Source organism: Neophocaena asiaeorientalis, unplaced genomic scaffold, assembly GCF_003031525.2.
Source record: "Neophocaena asiaeorientalis asiaeorientalis breed wild unplaced genomic scaffold, Neophocaena_asiaeorientalis_V1.1 scaffold420, whole genome shotgun sequence".
Lineage (NCBI taxonomy): Eukaryota > Metazoa > Chordata > Mammalia > Artiodactyla > Phocoenidae > Neophocaena > Neophocaena asiaeorientalis.
Window position 1 is genome coordinate 2,281,572 of NW_020172770.1, and position 17,105 is coordinate 2,298,676.

The 17,105-nt window shown below is 32.9% G+C and overlaps 1 protein-coding gene across 2 annotated transcripts in view; it reads right to left on the reverse strand.

The window, feature by feature from the left end:
• CADM2 (cell adhesion molecule 2) overlaps positions 1-17,105 on the reverse strand; it is a 1,061,613-nt gene that overhangs the window by 762,898 nt on the left and 281,610 nt on the right. The window lies entirely within an intron of this gene.

Sequence of the window (17,105 nt, forward strand, 5' to 3'; positions counted from 1 at the left end):
TTACCCAAAGGAATGTCATGAAAATAGATCATTAAACACAGTTCAATATGAAATGCCCAGTATCTGTTCCTATATTTCTACCTTAATAAAATGATATCTGGTATTTTTAAGACATATGCAGAGGCAGTTAAAACTTTACAGTCTTGACTTTGCTTAGCTAGATCTCTTATATAAAAGATACTTAATTTTCTTCTCATCTTTAGCTGGATGTGGAAGAATCATTAAAAAAACCTTTAATCTACTATTGCCCTAGTATTGTTTTTAACTAATAGCACTGCCCTGTGGTTAACAGTATGAGGCCTAATTATTAAAAACAAATCTATTTACCTGTCAGACTTCTCTCATAGTCTATAGATTTATTATCTATACTATAAATTATATGTTTAGTTGAAAATGGCTCAAACATATTTCAACTTAAAGTCATAACCTAATTTTTTCTTCCTTGTATCACATTTAAATTCATTTACTTTTATTTATAATTTTAAACAATTCCACGTTAGAGAAGTGTCTCCAAGTTTGAAGAGCTCTGATTTTGAGATTACAAAAACCCAATGGGAAATAGCAAAAATTGTTATTTACAGTATATTTATCCAAAAGCCCCATTCCCTATTGCTGGAAGACCATCTCAGCACCTCCAGACAGGTGGCACATTATAGCCTGATAAAGAATTGAGCCATTTATGAATTCAGAAAGTCAGCTTACTATTTTCCATTATGAGACTATTTTCTTTCAAACCTTAGGGCATAGAAAACAAGTTACTGTTTGAAAAGTTGACAATTTTGGCTCTATTAAGGTAGAAAAAACTACCTTCGAACATGTGGATGAATAATAAAGTCTCTTCAGACCTAATACTGGAAGGTGGAGGAAGGAAGTTGGCAAAACATATATTTATGACATGGCACAAAGAAAGTATTTTGACAAAACTGAAAGCTATGAATAGAAATTAGTCTTCCCATTTAAAGTTTCAAAGTGCTGTACATAATATACTGTATTTTGGAATCTTCTTCTCAGGTATTATGGTTTGAAATGTGCCTTAAGGGAAAAAATCCGCAAATGTTATCCATAAGGAAAATATTCCTAGATAGTACATTTACAACTAGAGAGGTGTAAATAACTCAGATAAGTTAAAATGAATAAAAAACAATATTTTATGTAATATGTTGAAGTAATGCAACAAGTCTTAAATTTTGTCTTTGTAAGCATTATATGTCATTTAAGATAATATGGAATCTGGTCTTTCTGGCTATAACCTAGATTTGTTTTTATTAAATGGGAGCCAAACAGTCTACTAGTGAGTACTTATCATGTTCTGAATGTTGTTTTAAGGGCTTTACATATGTCATTTTATCTAATTTTCGTAGATGAAGACACCTGTGGCTCAGAGAGGTTAAATAACATGCCAGGAAAATACTTAGTATGTTCAGGTTTTATCCCATTTCAGTGGGATGCTGCAAACACCTTGTATTGGCTTGTGAGAGCCAATCATTAAAATTTCAGAAACTTGGCTGGCTTATGTCAAAAACAAGCATTATTAAAAATTAAATTTAAAAGTAGCATTTAAGTTCTATTTTAAAAGGTGGTACATACTCAAAACTCATCACTTCCTAATAACATTACTAAATTCTTACTAAAATCGATCCTCTTGAGGTATTTTATGATTATTTTATCTGTATGGACAAAACTCTATAGTTGGTGTGTTATTGCTTATCTTTTTGTAATTCAGAATTCAGTGGCAGCACCTTAGTAGCCTGAAATCTGTCATCCTGGTAGTACTTACAACCACAGAAACTGGCAAATATTATAAATCAGGGCTGTACAGATATTTTGGTGATTGTCTAAACGCTATACTTAAGAAAGTAATGGAGATTTAATAATGCAGATCAAATTTTAGAAGTCTTTATAGCTGTTACATAGTGAATAGCACAAAAACATTGAGAATATTTTCTTACGGTATTCAAAAACCATTATCCAATTCAGCAAGAAGTCACTTATATTATTGACTAATGGTTGTAGTTCCAACATGTGTCTTCTTTGTTTTGGTAATATCTTATCTATTAATGTAAATGAAAATATTAGCCAAGATTTTTATCAGAAATAAGCTTGTTTGTAAAGTGCCACCATGGTATGTCTATGAGCACAAGAATTAAGCAAAAATTAATGAAAATGTTCTGTGAGAACAAATTGACCATGAGCATTTTGCAATGAATAATATATATTTTTTGTTTTCTGAAAATTGTTACACATCCTTCTTTTCAATAAACTTTATAATAATCTTATGTATGTATACATACACATATATTTTTTCCAGTGAGCCAATTGTTTAAAACATCACTTGTTTTCCCACAAAGATGGTATTTCACACAATGCTATAGTGTTCTGCTTCAAAATAAATATAATATTGATATGATTAGGCCCACCCAAAATGAATGATACTGAGGAACACAGACTAAAATTTTAAGTTGGCTTGGTAAACAAAGTTCATATGTTCATTAATTCATACATGGCACCACACATCAAAAGTGGTTGTGAAGTCATGAGGTTGGATGCAGAGAAGTCTAATGTTTGTCATATTGTGGACTAGCTACAGCCTATCTGGCTATAGTCCATCCAAAAGCTGTAGAGATTATGATATGTTCAGTATTAGCATGTGCACTTATTGTCAGCTTCGAAATTACAGAGACTTGCTAGCACAATTAAAAAAAAAAAAAAAACTAATTGTAGAGAAACAATAGTTCCTAGATGGTTGGCAAAGCAAACAAAGGAATATAGTCTGAGAAGGAAGCCCAACGAAGAAGAATCAGAGGAGAATGAGGTCAAACAAAACCACTGCCTGAAACTAAGTGAGTGAAATATGTCCCAAAGAAGAAAGGAAAGAAATGATTTTACCACTGATGTTGTAACAAGTATAGGATTTTTCCCATATAGTTGAACTGGACGCTATGAAAAAGTAGTGTTTTATCCATCATATGGTATAAAACATTAAGAAAGCAATAGCATATGGAAGAAATGCAGTTAAGATGAAGAGAAGTTCCTTCAACATCATTTGCCTATAATCACTGTTTCTGGATTGGGAAAAAGGATGACTATAGCTTAAATGTCAGTTTTAGGTTAGGTATTGATTTATAATACTCAGAACACATATGTGGAGCTCAGAAGACAGAACTAGAGAATGAATATGAAAGTCTGTGCTGAGTTTTGAAAACAGAACAAAACACACTTGCTATAATTTTCTCCCAACTATGTTTAGAAGCAGGGAGCTGAGAAAGGTCCAGCCCACCAGTGGATGCCTAACAATGACAGATGATAGAGAACCTATAGAATTCCTTAACTCCCATTTTCCTTCCATATTTCCCCCCAGAATGAACTTGAAATTGGAAGTGAGAGGAAAAAACTAAAAGTCAGGTGTATTATAAGAGAGATAGGAGATATACTAATAAAACAAATAGGTATTTTGAATGCTTTTAAGCATCTAGAAAGTTATATTCCAGATTATGTTTTCTAAAAAGAATAATAGCTGCAGATATGAATGGAGAGACATTATTTTCAATTTTTTTTGAAATCTCAGAAAAATGTAAAAGTTCAAAAATATTAGAGATGCTAAATTTTCCAATTTGCAAAATGGACAAATGATGACCATTACAAATTTAGAAGAGTGTGATGCTGATGTCATTACTGGGAAAAATTCTGATTGAATTTTTAAATATAATTTTCTTTTTGGACAAAAGTTCACTTCAATAATATTTTAATGTGTAAGAGCATTGACACTGGGGTCAGGGAGACCTGTATTTAAATCCTACACTGCTACTTACTAGCTATGTGATTGCAAAATAAAATTACCTCTCCAAATCTTACTTTCCTCAATTCTAATATCAGGATTATGGTCATACAAAAATTAAATAATATAACATGAATGAGAAGGTTAAAGAAAGTATTACATGTGAATCACCTGGTATGGCACCATAGTAAGTAGTTATAGGATTAGGTTTCATTATTGATTCCAGATATACAGTTGACTCTCGAACAAGAAGGGGTTAGGAGCTCTGACTCATGCACAAAAATCTTTACAGTCAGCCCTCTGTATCCATAGTTCCACACCTGTGGATTCATCAACCTTAGATTGTGTAGTACTGTTTTACACATTTACTGAAAATCATCCACGTATAAGTGGGCCTGCGCAGTTTAAACCCATGTGATTAAAGGGTCAACTGTAGATAGATAGATAGTTAGATAGATAAATAGATACTTCTAGAGTTCTCTCTCTCTCTCTCTCTCTCTCTCTCTCTCTATATATATATATATATATATATACACATAGAGATAGCTATATCTATCTAGATAGGTCTATGTATCTATACATATACATACACATATATATTATATATACATATATGTGTATATACATATCTTCATATGCATAGATCATGGTATCACATAACTATAAAGATGACTTGACTAAAATAATAATAATATTCTGAAATAATAACCTGATTTAACACATATCCATGTTTTTTATTTTATCCTCAATTTGTGAAAATGTGTGGGTTTATTTTTTCTATTTAAATAGTTGTGGTAACTCTTGGAGGAACAAAATGGGAGGCAGATATGTGTACTAGGAAATTCCCTGGACATCAGGACGTTTCATTGCCAGTTCTGCATGTGTGAATTATGACTTTCTGATAAGTTATTTAACTCTTTGAGTTTCCATTTCCATAATCTTGAAGAAGAAAAATATTGCCTAATTCACAGGGGTTTTGTGAAGATAAATTTAGAGCCTTTATATAAAAGCACTTTGTATACCATGGAACTATTTAAATAAAATATATAATTAATCTTGGGTTTATTATGGATTTTTCCAAGTAAATAAAATAAATTTAACTTCATTGAATAAACAAACTTTAATATCACTGAATAAAGAATCCATACCCATATAGTTTGATCAGTCCTTGGTTGAGCATATTTAATGAAAGATTTGACTGAAGTCAGAAAAGATGCAATCATTGAGTCTAGACTGATGGGTGCCAGAATTAAGATTCAAAACCATCCCAAGCATTGATAGAATATTATGATATATAATGTGAATAAAATTAGAATTGTTAAATTGGGTTAAACTGTCTAATATGTCATTTTAGTCAAGAGAAATTGGGTCTAGTCTACATCTATGAAGTTTGATTTCACCCAAATCAAATATGGATTAATATTGTAGGTCTAAAAGCAAATACATGCTTAGTGACAAGGTGTAATATATGAAATCTATGTCACATTTTCAAGAATTTGAAGATATTTGACGGGAAGAAAAGAATTCCCAGAAGTAACTTGATTGCTGTCTTCAAAATCTCAAATAATGTCATGAAGAATCAAAGACCAGAGCAGAAATACAGATTTAACAACCTTCTAATTACAGGGTTTGGTATGAGTGGAAGCTTAGCTGTTTTGTTTTTTCTTAAGAGATATGTAAATTGCCAAAAATGACTGTATGTTAGGTAATTTAATGTGACCCTTAAAAAATCCCTTCTTTAAAATGAGGATATAAATGTCATCTCAAGATTATCACAAGGATTAGTGGATACAAAACAAGTGAAACAATAGATTTAATATGTAAACACTAAGTCAAGATTAATATTATAAAAAACAAAGTTAGAATGTTCACTGAAGGCTATAGAAAATTATTCATAAAAGTTATTACTGTGAAATGAAAAAGAGGAAAAAAAGGATTAGAAAACTGATCCACAAAAGAGATGCTATGTTTAAATTGAGTAGGAAATGGGCATAGTTATGATTTACACTGATCAGAAATGTCTACTAAGAGAGGAAAGCAGAGGACGTTAGACATAATTGAAAAGGATGATAGCAAAGGAAAACAAAGAAGACATTTTCTTCATCAGAAACAAATAGTGTCAAATCTGTTTTTTCCAATGTTATTCAAAGTGGAGCCCATGGCTATCCATTGTTAACTTGTCAGATTTCTGAGAACCTACTGCAAACTCCACTGGTTAGAGATACGCTATGGATTCATCTTAAGACCTGTGATCCATAATCATGATGTCACCAGATGTAGCAAAAATTTGTTACTAACTATAGCTGAAAAACTATAGTTGGTCAACGGTTTACTCTTTGAATTGTTTAGAATATATTTAAGATTATATTTATCACTGTATTCACTGGGTTGTTTGACTTGGAGAAGAAAAGGTAAAATGAAAATAGTACACTGGAAATTGCACACAACCCGGGATCATCCTGACTAAGTGCAGTCCGTGGTAGGATGGTGCAAAGTGAATGACGTCTGTCAAGGGTGAGATATAGATTGAGACCCACTGCAAACTCCACTTATTGCTTAGGAGCTTTTATGCAATCAACGCATCTTAGGCCTGACATTACAGTACCTACAATTATTTGTAAATGCAAAGAAAGCCATTAGCACTTCAGAAATGTGTTGAGTTATACTGAGGATTTGTCCATTTCTTTTCCTAGAAGAAAAAAATTCCTAAATACAGAGTAAGTCATAGCATTTCATATTTTTTCCAGCTGAATACAGAACTTTTCTGTAAATTTCCAAAAGACAAAGATGGTTTTAAAAAAGCAATTAAACAAGATTTGGTTTGGAATGTATTTCTTATGTTTGTGTCAATAATCAATATAATAATAATTAGTGCCTGAAAACTTTTATTATTTACAAATTATTAAATTCAAACTAAAATGGCTGACCTAGTATAATCACATGTATTTATGCCAAACTAAGTTAAATCATTTTTTCATATTCATTGTTGTGATTACATGGATTGTTGTGTTCCACTGAATTAGGGAACATTATTCATTTCAGAAAAATAATATTTAAAATTTGTTGAAGCAAAATGGATTTTTGAAGAGGCAAACTAACTGAGGAAGGAGTTTCTACCTCCCTATTCTAAATAGCATTCAATTGGCTTTAGGAGGTCACTCATCTTCAGAAGATGACTAACCCTGTAGATTGTGTCTGAACTAGGAAACCCTGGCACAATGATTTTGGAATGAGCCAAGTTCTCAAAACACAATTATATGTTATTATTTTTTCCATCTTATGTTAGACCCATAATCAGATTGGAAATCTATAGTTAACGATAATGGAGCACTGAGACAATTGTCCATATCATTCATGCCAAAGAAACACTTTGATTTGAAATTCTGTACCTAAATGCTTGAGGCCAAAGTGCTCCTTTGGTTTGAATGATTTGGATAATTGTTTCAGTTCTCCACTTCATCTTGCTAGTAGAAATTGGCCAAAAGCAAACATATGAGCTACCATATTCATTCAGCACAGTGAAAATATGTACATATTTTGTGGCATATAAAGTTTGTAAATGTTTAAAGGAAAATAAAACTGAAAACTACTGAAGGTATCATTTACATATTTTCAATACCTCCTTTACAGAAAATAAATTATAGTATGCAGGCTCACACACCTTCACTAAATTGCATTTTAGTGTAGCTATTTATCACTAAACTATTTCTGAAAATTAAACAACTCTTAAAATTTGATGATCACAAATGATGAAAGAAACCAGTAAAAATCTTCTAAATTAAACATGATTAAAAAACAAAACATAAATTCACTTAGTGTCCCCAGTTAACAAAGTAAAATGTTTATAAATTGCAGAACCAGAATAAGTGAAGAAACATCTACCTATTACATTGTTGCCATGCTCCATGTTATTGGCTTCAATGTGTTTTGTTGCCATGTATTATGACTGCTATGTACTGAATGATAAGTGGAAGCCAACTATACTTCCCACAGTGATCACTGTACTTGTTTTAGTTTCCCTTTGTAAAGCCGAAGTTCTGATCTGTGCCGCAAGCACTAAGGCAATCAATGCTGATGAATGACTAGAAATGGTTTCTTTATTCCAGCCCTCACTGAATAGAAAGTTTCCATTATCTCGTTCAACATCTTCACTCTATCAATCTGACAGGGGCAGGCAGTTGCACACTTCACTGCTTTCACTTTAGAACAGTGTTCTACTTATCTGTTTCCAAAATGAAAGAAAAATGAAAAATAATAAAGTCTGGAGAAAACTTGTTTGTATGCATAAAAATACCATCTTTTATCCTCTTTTAATATTTGTTCAGTTTTATTTGGAACATAATCATTTAAAACACAGTGGCAGAAAAAATTCATGGACAATAGAGCCCAATTTTTAACGTGTTAGATAAAATAAATCAAGTTTTACCTGTTGGAAAGTAAAAAAAAGCATTATCTTCTGTACCATTTTTGATCCTAATGGATATGGTACTTTGTTCACTTTTCAAGGATTGGATAGCATCTTGGCATCCTCCTGAGGCTTTGTTCTGGCAACCTGGCAGCTTAGAAAGTCACCCAATATGCACATATTGATACTGTGTGAGTTTTTTTTTCCCCTCCTTTTGTGAGTATTGTCTATCTCTATGGAGCAGAAGAGCACGCTGGAAAAAAGGCAAGGTGTGAACCAGCCTCTCTTTGGCAGCTAGTCAGTAGGCTTTTGAGAAGAAAAGAATCCAAGGTAACAGCACAAGATGTCAGAAAGAAACTTTTTAGAAAAACAACAACAACAAAAAAAAAAAAACAGGGAAAACCATGGAAATTGCCTGGACATTGATTACCAGAGTGGCCATTTACAACAGTTTGTTTTCTGCCAGAACTTTTCTTAATGCTGCAAAGACAGTCTTCTAGTGTGCTCAGAGCACACTCTTTACAGGAGCAGGGTCTAGCCTCTAAATATCCTGGATAATCAGCCATGCACACGAGCTTGGCCACGTTGCCTCATACAAAGGCAGCGACCTCTGGGGAATCTGAATTCATGCCACAAATAAAGATAATCTAACCCGGGAAGCCCCTCCATGTATATTTTTGATAATTGCATCTGTGAAATAAATATCTTTTTGAAATGGAAGGAACCACTCAGGTTTAGAGAAAAGAGCATTATACTTATATGACAGCAAATGCTCTGAATTATAATCTGAAATACGTCATTGACTACATGTTGGTACAGTATCAGTTGTATGACATTTCATTTTATTTGGTGTCACTACAAATATAAAGATATATATGGATTTTATAAGATCTCTTGAGAAGAAAAAAGTTATAAAAATGAGGAAATGTAACAGAAATAACATTAACTTCCATGTCTTATGTAACACAAGTGAAGGAGAAATAGCTAAGGGTACCACATCTTCAGGCAGTAACTATGATACTCCAGACACTAACCCTGGGATGGGACGCTAACCAGTCAATGGAACATTCTATATGTTAAATTTCTCTTCTGGCAATGAAAATAAAACCCTTAAAATTCTATTTTCAGACACTGAAGATAATACTCCTAACTATCTTCAAAACTTAACAAATAGGCAAAAGAAGAATAGACAGACTCTACTAGAGGGCGTAATCAGTGATTGATTTTTGCCATTTTTCTCTCTCTTCCTGAGTTATATTATCTGTTCTGTTGTATATATTTGTGCTGTCTTAAATCAATTATATTAATGCAGGTGGTTTTTAAGAAAAAATGGAATATAATATTTGCCACAGAGATAAGAACAGATAATAATATTTTGAGGTTTTTTTTCACCACGTATCAGTAAAAGCATTCTGCTACATTAGTACTTTGTACATATTTTGGGGTCAGATATAAAAATGTGGCTTACCACTACAAAATAATAGGGTGGTTAAGAGCAGACGTCTGTATGGTGCCTGCCTTCAATACCTGGCTCTGCCATCTACTAGCTGTAAGAAACTTGACCTCCCTGTTCCTCAGTTTGTAAAATGGGACTAAGTAATTGTGCCTACCACTTAGAGATATTGGGCAAATGCAAAGGGTTAATATATTTAACATGGTCAAAAGAGTGCCTGGCATATAGTGAACCCACTATAAATGCTGGTAAAATATATTTTAAGAAGACCATTTTTAATAAATCTTGACAAAATGTATCTATTTTTTCCAAGAAGTAAGTAGAAAAAAAAAAAAAAGAAGTAAGTAGCAAAAGAAAATCAGTCAAACCACAGAAAGTAAATATAACTGCTTTTACAGTGTGGTAAAATACCACAATATCAGACAAGCAAGAGTAACCAAAACAGTTACAAAGTGGAAGGCATGCACTAAATATGCAGTTAAGCTTTTAATCTATCTGTAATAAGCCTCTATAATCTTTGAACCTTGGTGTTAATCAAAATTAGACTTTGTGATCATAAAAAGGACTTGTAAATAATGAGATTTCTGAAAGAGTGAAGATACTAATAACTGAGTGATTTCTGAAGTTCAACAATTTACTTTTGGCAGGGTAGAAATATTTTATAGCAGTCTGTGGAAAGTCAATATCCAAAAATTCATTTTCTATTTGTTTAGCTGAGGCCTTTGGCCTCAAGAGTTATAGCTTTTTGAATAGGAGCTCTTGCTTAGTTTCCACAGGTGCATTTCCTCAGGCAGATTTATATGCCTCATAAAAGCTTTATATAGCTCATAAATGCAGACTTTCAATCCTACAGGTACTGCTGATCTGGAAGTTTTATTTTATATTTCAGGCTGATGAAAATGACATATCCTTGTTGGGAGATGCTACTATGAATTACAGAGCAATGGAAGAAAAATGGAAGAGAGTGATCCTGATGAGAAAAAAAAAAAAAAAAAAAAAAAAAAGAAAGAAAGAAAAGCTGGGAGAGAAACTGTGAAGTGGAAGTCCACGGGGAGAGTGAGAACTGCTAACTGGTAGCTGTAGGGGAGGAAAGCATCACAGTGAGAACCCAGAGAAGGAACAGTGTGTGCTGCCACCTGAGAAAGCAGGAACAAGGAAATGGAATAGTGTATCAGGTGGCAAGGGAGTGAGCTGGAAATGTGCTGTATACATAGACTTCCTTACAATAATGTGTATTTATTCTCAGGATAGTCTAGGTACTTTCACATATCAAGATAGTGTAATTCAGAATTTTTTTAAGTGAGTGGGGATTTTCAAAATACCTCTTACATTAAAAGCAGACTTTTCTAGAAATATAGATATAATAATATTAGTAAATGTTTATCACATATGCAGTGAAATAGAAACAGTGTGTATACTATTTCTCTGTGTGGGGAATTAGGATTAGAAGTAGGGAAAGACTTGAAAAAGAGACTAGGAAGGAATTACTTTTATAGTCCAGCAAGAAATAAAGCCTGTCATGGGTGCTGGCAGTGAAGATGTGGCAAAAGATTGAGATATGTTTTGAATGTGAAATGATTTGCATGGTGTTTAATGCATGCCAGCACTTTTCTAAGAGTTTAATGCATATTCATTTACTTCTCACAAGGATCCAGTAAGGTAGGTACTACTATTTTCTTCTCTTTTACAGAAAAGAAAATGTGTTTGTAGAAGGGTTAAGCTAAGTCCACCAGTTATGAAATGATGGAGCCATGATTTCTGGGCCTTCGTGTATGGCTGTATTGGTCTTTCATTCCACTGGGAAAGCTGGCAGTAGTTTCACTGGGGCTGAAATCCAGCTCATGCTCCATTAATCAAGTCATGGATTATCTGCCACCTAAAGGAACAAAGCTTCTTCTGATTTGTTTGAAAGTATACCCTGGGCTAATAACAGTCTTATAGGATTTGGAACCAGGCACTCTGACAGGACGTCTATTTTAATGGCCCTGTTAAATACACTATACATGGGGAATGAAGGAATAGGAGGAATCAAAGATGATTCCTAAGTTTCACTTTTAAGCAGTTGAACACAGGTTGGTACTGTTTACTGTTAGCAGGGAATAATTTACAATTTGGGTGTGGTTATTATGTAATTATATTATACAAATGAAAACATATACTTGGCGTATTAGTTTTAACATGATATCATTTCATGTTTACAAAAACCCAACAGGGTAGGAAAAGTGCCTTCGCCCTTCACAAACTTACTTCTAGTCTCAGAGTCTGACTTGCACCAATCATGGCAACAGCTCTGGCTCCTGGATGAGACCAGCCATAGGGAAGCACTGGCCGCAGATAGGAAGGAAGGAAGGAGGAACATTAAGACATTTATTTGCTCAGTTGGCCACATCCTTCAACCAGAAAATCAGAGCTCCTTCCAACCAGCCTTTTCTACACAGCTTCCTCTCTCTTTTTATTCCATTCCACAAATTTATTCCATTCCCTTAGCCCTTTTGGTTGTAGGGATGATCATAACCTCCTATTGTTACTAACATTGTACTGTACTATTCTTCTGGTCTTACCACATTTATAAATGAACACTTTATTAAATTCTCCTTAAACACAATCTAATTACTTACATTATCCAATCTCTTTCTTGACAGGACACTGACTTGTCAATACAATGCGGTATTGAGCTGACCCATTTTACATCTAAGGAAACTCTAGGTCACACAGCTAGTAAATTCAGTTCAGTTTGAGAAGTACATGATGCTAAGCAGCAAAGAGAAGAAAGCAGCAAACTCTGAGGACTTAAGAAAAAGTTTTACAGAGGATCTTAAAAGTTCTAGAATTTTATCAGTTCCACAAACAGAAAAGGCATTATAGCCAAAGAGCATCCTGTGCAAAAGCAGGGAAGAATAAGATAAAGGAAGCTTGAGGGGACTACAAATAGATCTTTGATGCTGCCTTGCAGGGAACCAGGAATGGTGGAAAGTGAACTTGTAAAGGTAACCAGGAGACTAGATAATAAGAGGGAAGAAAAGGGGTGGTCATCAAGGAAGGAAACTACAGGATTTTACCAGGAACATAAGCCTGAGTGAGTAGAAAATTTAACTTGATTTCCCAAAGCCTGATCATAATCACACAGTAACTTTGACTTTAAAGATAGTAATATGTATGTGCACATTTGCATACATTTCCTCTGTAATCCTGCAATCTATTGTATATATATTGATAGGCCATACTGCAGTTATGTATCTCTTACTAGGTGAAAACTAACTATTCTGCTAGTGATACCTAAAGCCCACATATTTTGAAAGTTAGGGGGCAAACTTTTAAATGTAGGGTGACATACTTGAGAGAGTATTACTTTTTTTGTTTTATTTATTTATTTTACTGAACGATTTACTGTAATCTTTAGTGGGGGTTAAACTTTGTGACTGCTTGTATTAGGAAAAGAAATAAAACATTATCTTAACATATGGGTTGGTACAAAATCTCAGACTTGCACAATTTTGTGTTCCTAAGCTTGATAGCATTTTCACCTAACGACAAGGTCATTAAATTAGGTGGCATGATTTGCCTTCTTGAGCAGTCTGATTTTGAGAACCACTCCACAGTCAGCAGAAGGGGCAGATAGTAGAGCAGATTATGCTGAGTGTAGATGAGTTCTTTATGAAAGAGATAAAATTAGCTTCAATGACAGACATGGAGAGGATGGCTTCTGGAGTCAGATTCACTGAGACAGAACAGTGTTTAACCCTCTATGTCCATTTCCCTATTTAGAAAATGACAATAATAATAGCACCTACCTCAGAGTATGTGAGCATAGACTGAAGTAATATATATGAAGCACTAAGAGTAATATCTGATAGGTGGTGAGCACCATGCAAGTATTATGTATTATCATTAAAGACATTAGTACATTAGCTGTCGTGTTCTAATAATACTAGTTATTACATTTAAAATCTCCACTTAGATGCAAAACACGATGCCAGCAAATTCTAGAGCATGTGGCATCCAATATTTGAATAAAATCCCATTGTTTCAACTAGACAACTACTATAAAAAAAAAGTTAGGAATATTCTGGATGGGGCTAGCCAGTAAGTTTTTTATATTCTTATTAGCCCCATTTATATTAAATATCTCAGATCATAGCTAAATAGAAGTAGTCAAGTTTGAAAAAAATCGTAAAAATGCAGAACCTGATCTAAACATAAACCACAGCAACGGCTGAGTTTGGGGGCAGAAGACACTACCATATGAACATTTAATCTAATATAATTAAATCAACTACAAATGAAAATTTAAATTATAATAATATAGAGACATAAATTAATAACAGTTTATTTTGTCTCACACTATAATATAGCAAGGAGTATTTAATTATACTATGTAGTAACAAAGATTAAAAAGACATGATAAGAAACTTTTTCTTGAAGCTAAATAATTCCCCCACAAAAATTAAGGATTTATTCTTTTAATTCTAAAATATTTCCTGTTCAAAAATCAGGTTGCATAATTTTTACTGTTTTTTCATCCAGATTAAATTAAGCCTTCTCTATGACTGAACACAAGTACAATGAGAAAGTTAATTTACTAAGTACACCAAAAAATGACATCAGATGTTTTCATTTAGGTCAATGGATGTTTCCATGAAAAATTTTATTTATCACCAAACTATAGACTGTAAGTAATTTTACTCTGGGTATTACTTCTATTCTATCCTTGATCCACTTCTGATTTAATTTTTTGTGTTCGCCTAGCTCTCATCCTTATTTGGAGACAGTAAATATACAAACTTATGGCCTAGTACAGTGGCATGCTTATAGTGGGCAGTTAATAAACATTCATGTAATGAATAAATATCTGTTAAATGAATAAATATGAATGTGAATAGTGTGGGAGTTCATAGGGGTATATGAGAGAAAATTCAGAAGGCAATTGTTCTGTATGCAACACAAGAAGATTATTTTCATTTGGTTTGAACATAAAGTTACAATTAGTATTAAAATATTTAAAATAATATTTTATGATATTTTAGATTTCTGCTAGAAAACAGAATAATTCATAAATAAGTAATTGTAAAATATGATAGACTGAGGAATTTTCAAATGTTTAACAAGAGGACAGATTTTTTTTTTTTTTTTTTTTTTTTTTGACAAGAGGACAGATTTTTATAAGGTTATATAGAGATGCATTATTGGTTGTAAATAATTTTTTTTAAATTTATTTTTAGCTTTGTTGCATCTTCATTTCTGCACGCGGGCTTCCTCTAGTTGTGGCAAGCAGGGGTTACTCTTTGTTGTGGTGCATGCGCAGGCTTCTCATTGTAATGCCTTCTCTTGTTGCTGAGCATGGGCTCTAGGCATGCTGGCAGTAGTTGTGGCTCGCGGGCTCTAGAGCACAGGCTCAGTAGTTGTGGCGCATGGGCTCAGTAGTTGTGGCATGCAGGCTCAATAGTTGTGGCTCGTAGGCTCTAGAGCACAGGCTCAGTAGTTGGGGCTCATGGGCTTAGTTGCTCCGTGGCATGTGGGATCTTCCTGGACCAGGGCTTGAACCCGTGTCCCCTGCATTGGCAGGCAGATTCTTAACCACTGTGCCACCAGGGAAGTCCCAAATTTAATAATTCTAACGAATAAAGCCAATGTTAAATGATTCATGTGCATCAAGAATCTTATATCTGTTTTACATAAAACACTGAACTAGCATCTCTGTTGTATCACTATAGTTTTATATTATAATACATGTTTGGCAAGAATTTGTTGAATTGAAATTAATTACAAATACATTTTCTTTCATTTTCAATTACTCATTATGATAAAGGAAGAAATAAAGTGCCTAAATCAGCATCAGCAAACATTTCAGAAATCTGACTTTGTCAAAGTTAAAATGAAGCAAACATAATTCACACTATTCAAAGTGAATAGTTAATTTCTAAATAATTAGGAAATTGTATTATAAGATTGAAGTTACTGACCTAATTTATAATAATTCATAGAAAGATATCATTAAATCAAGTATAAAAATATAATTTTGAACATTTAAGGTCTTTTTTAGAAAAAGGAAAATTCTTGGAATTATTGTATAAGTACTTGTTCAATGTAAAAACAAAATCTAGTACTCCAGACATCCTCTGTAAATTACATCCCAAGTCTTATTGTAGTTGAAACTGTTTACACTACACTTATGGTACTTTCAGTGTAAACAGAAAAAGATATTATTTATTCAAATATCTTATTTCAAACTTTGAGCAATTAAATTCCCCATTCACTGATTTTAGAATAAATATTTTATTTTGCTTTAGCAATGTGTAGGAAAATCTAACATAACACAATACTTGTGCTATTGTAGATTTTTTTGTGTATCAATTACACTGAAATTAATACAATTTAATGTTTTTATATCTCTTCTCTATGCCATTTTCAGAATATGACACAAATTAACCATGTTTTGAGACATGACATTTATTCTATCATTTCTAGTATCATGTGTATTTCCAATTGCAATAACAATCTTAACCATTTAAACTCAATTTCTTCATGTCAGGGAATTAAAAAGTCAGATCCTATTAAACATCAATATACCATGAAGAGATTAAAATATAAGTTAAATTGACTGCTTAACAAATCAATACATGTATAAAACAAAACTTCAATAAAAATACAAAGAGCTGTAGAAATACCTTTTTTTTCTCTCACACATACAAGCACCAATAAAAATAAAAACAAATTTCAGAACTCTAAAGGCAATTTAAAGTCAAAGTAACTTTGTCAGAAGTTTATTTTTCCTGAGTCTGACCGACAGAGTAAAGAATTGAACTCTTGCATTTCCTTCACAATATGTTCTAACTAAATTATCAGATGTATAGTCTGTTCAATCACCATAACTATATTTTTGAAGGATGTTTACTAGAAATCTGGTCAACTTCTTACAAATTCTGATTTATTAATTATTCCTCCTGTCCTCACATCAGACAAGTTTATAATTTTCAGCTCTTCTTAAGATCATTTTTCATTCCAAATATCGTGTTAAATTACCCCTAATTTTAACTTGTATCCTTTAGTATTATCGATTTTATTCAATACACCTTAACACCAGTGACAACTTTTGAGAAATTTGAAAAGTGGTGTTTAAAACACACACACACTAACCAAATCTATTTACATTAACAATCTTTAACCTTCCAAGTTGTATAATGAAAATGTAGAGGGAAAGCATGGACTTTGTAATGAGATAAATCTGGATTTTAATTCCCTCATCACCACTTACTAGCTAGGTGACTTCTGACTTTTAATTAACCACTATGAGCCACTATTATCCACAGATGAGTTATTAACATCTCACTTGTTCGGCTCTTGGGAGGCTGAATATAATGCAATGCATGTAGCAGACTGTTTGGCACATGGTAGTTAATGTATTATAGCTAATATATTTATAAATATATAAATTGTCATTTTTAATTGCAAGTGATTCACATGCCATCAAATTT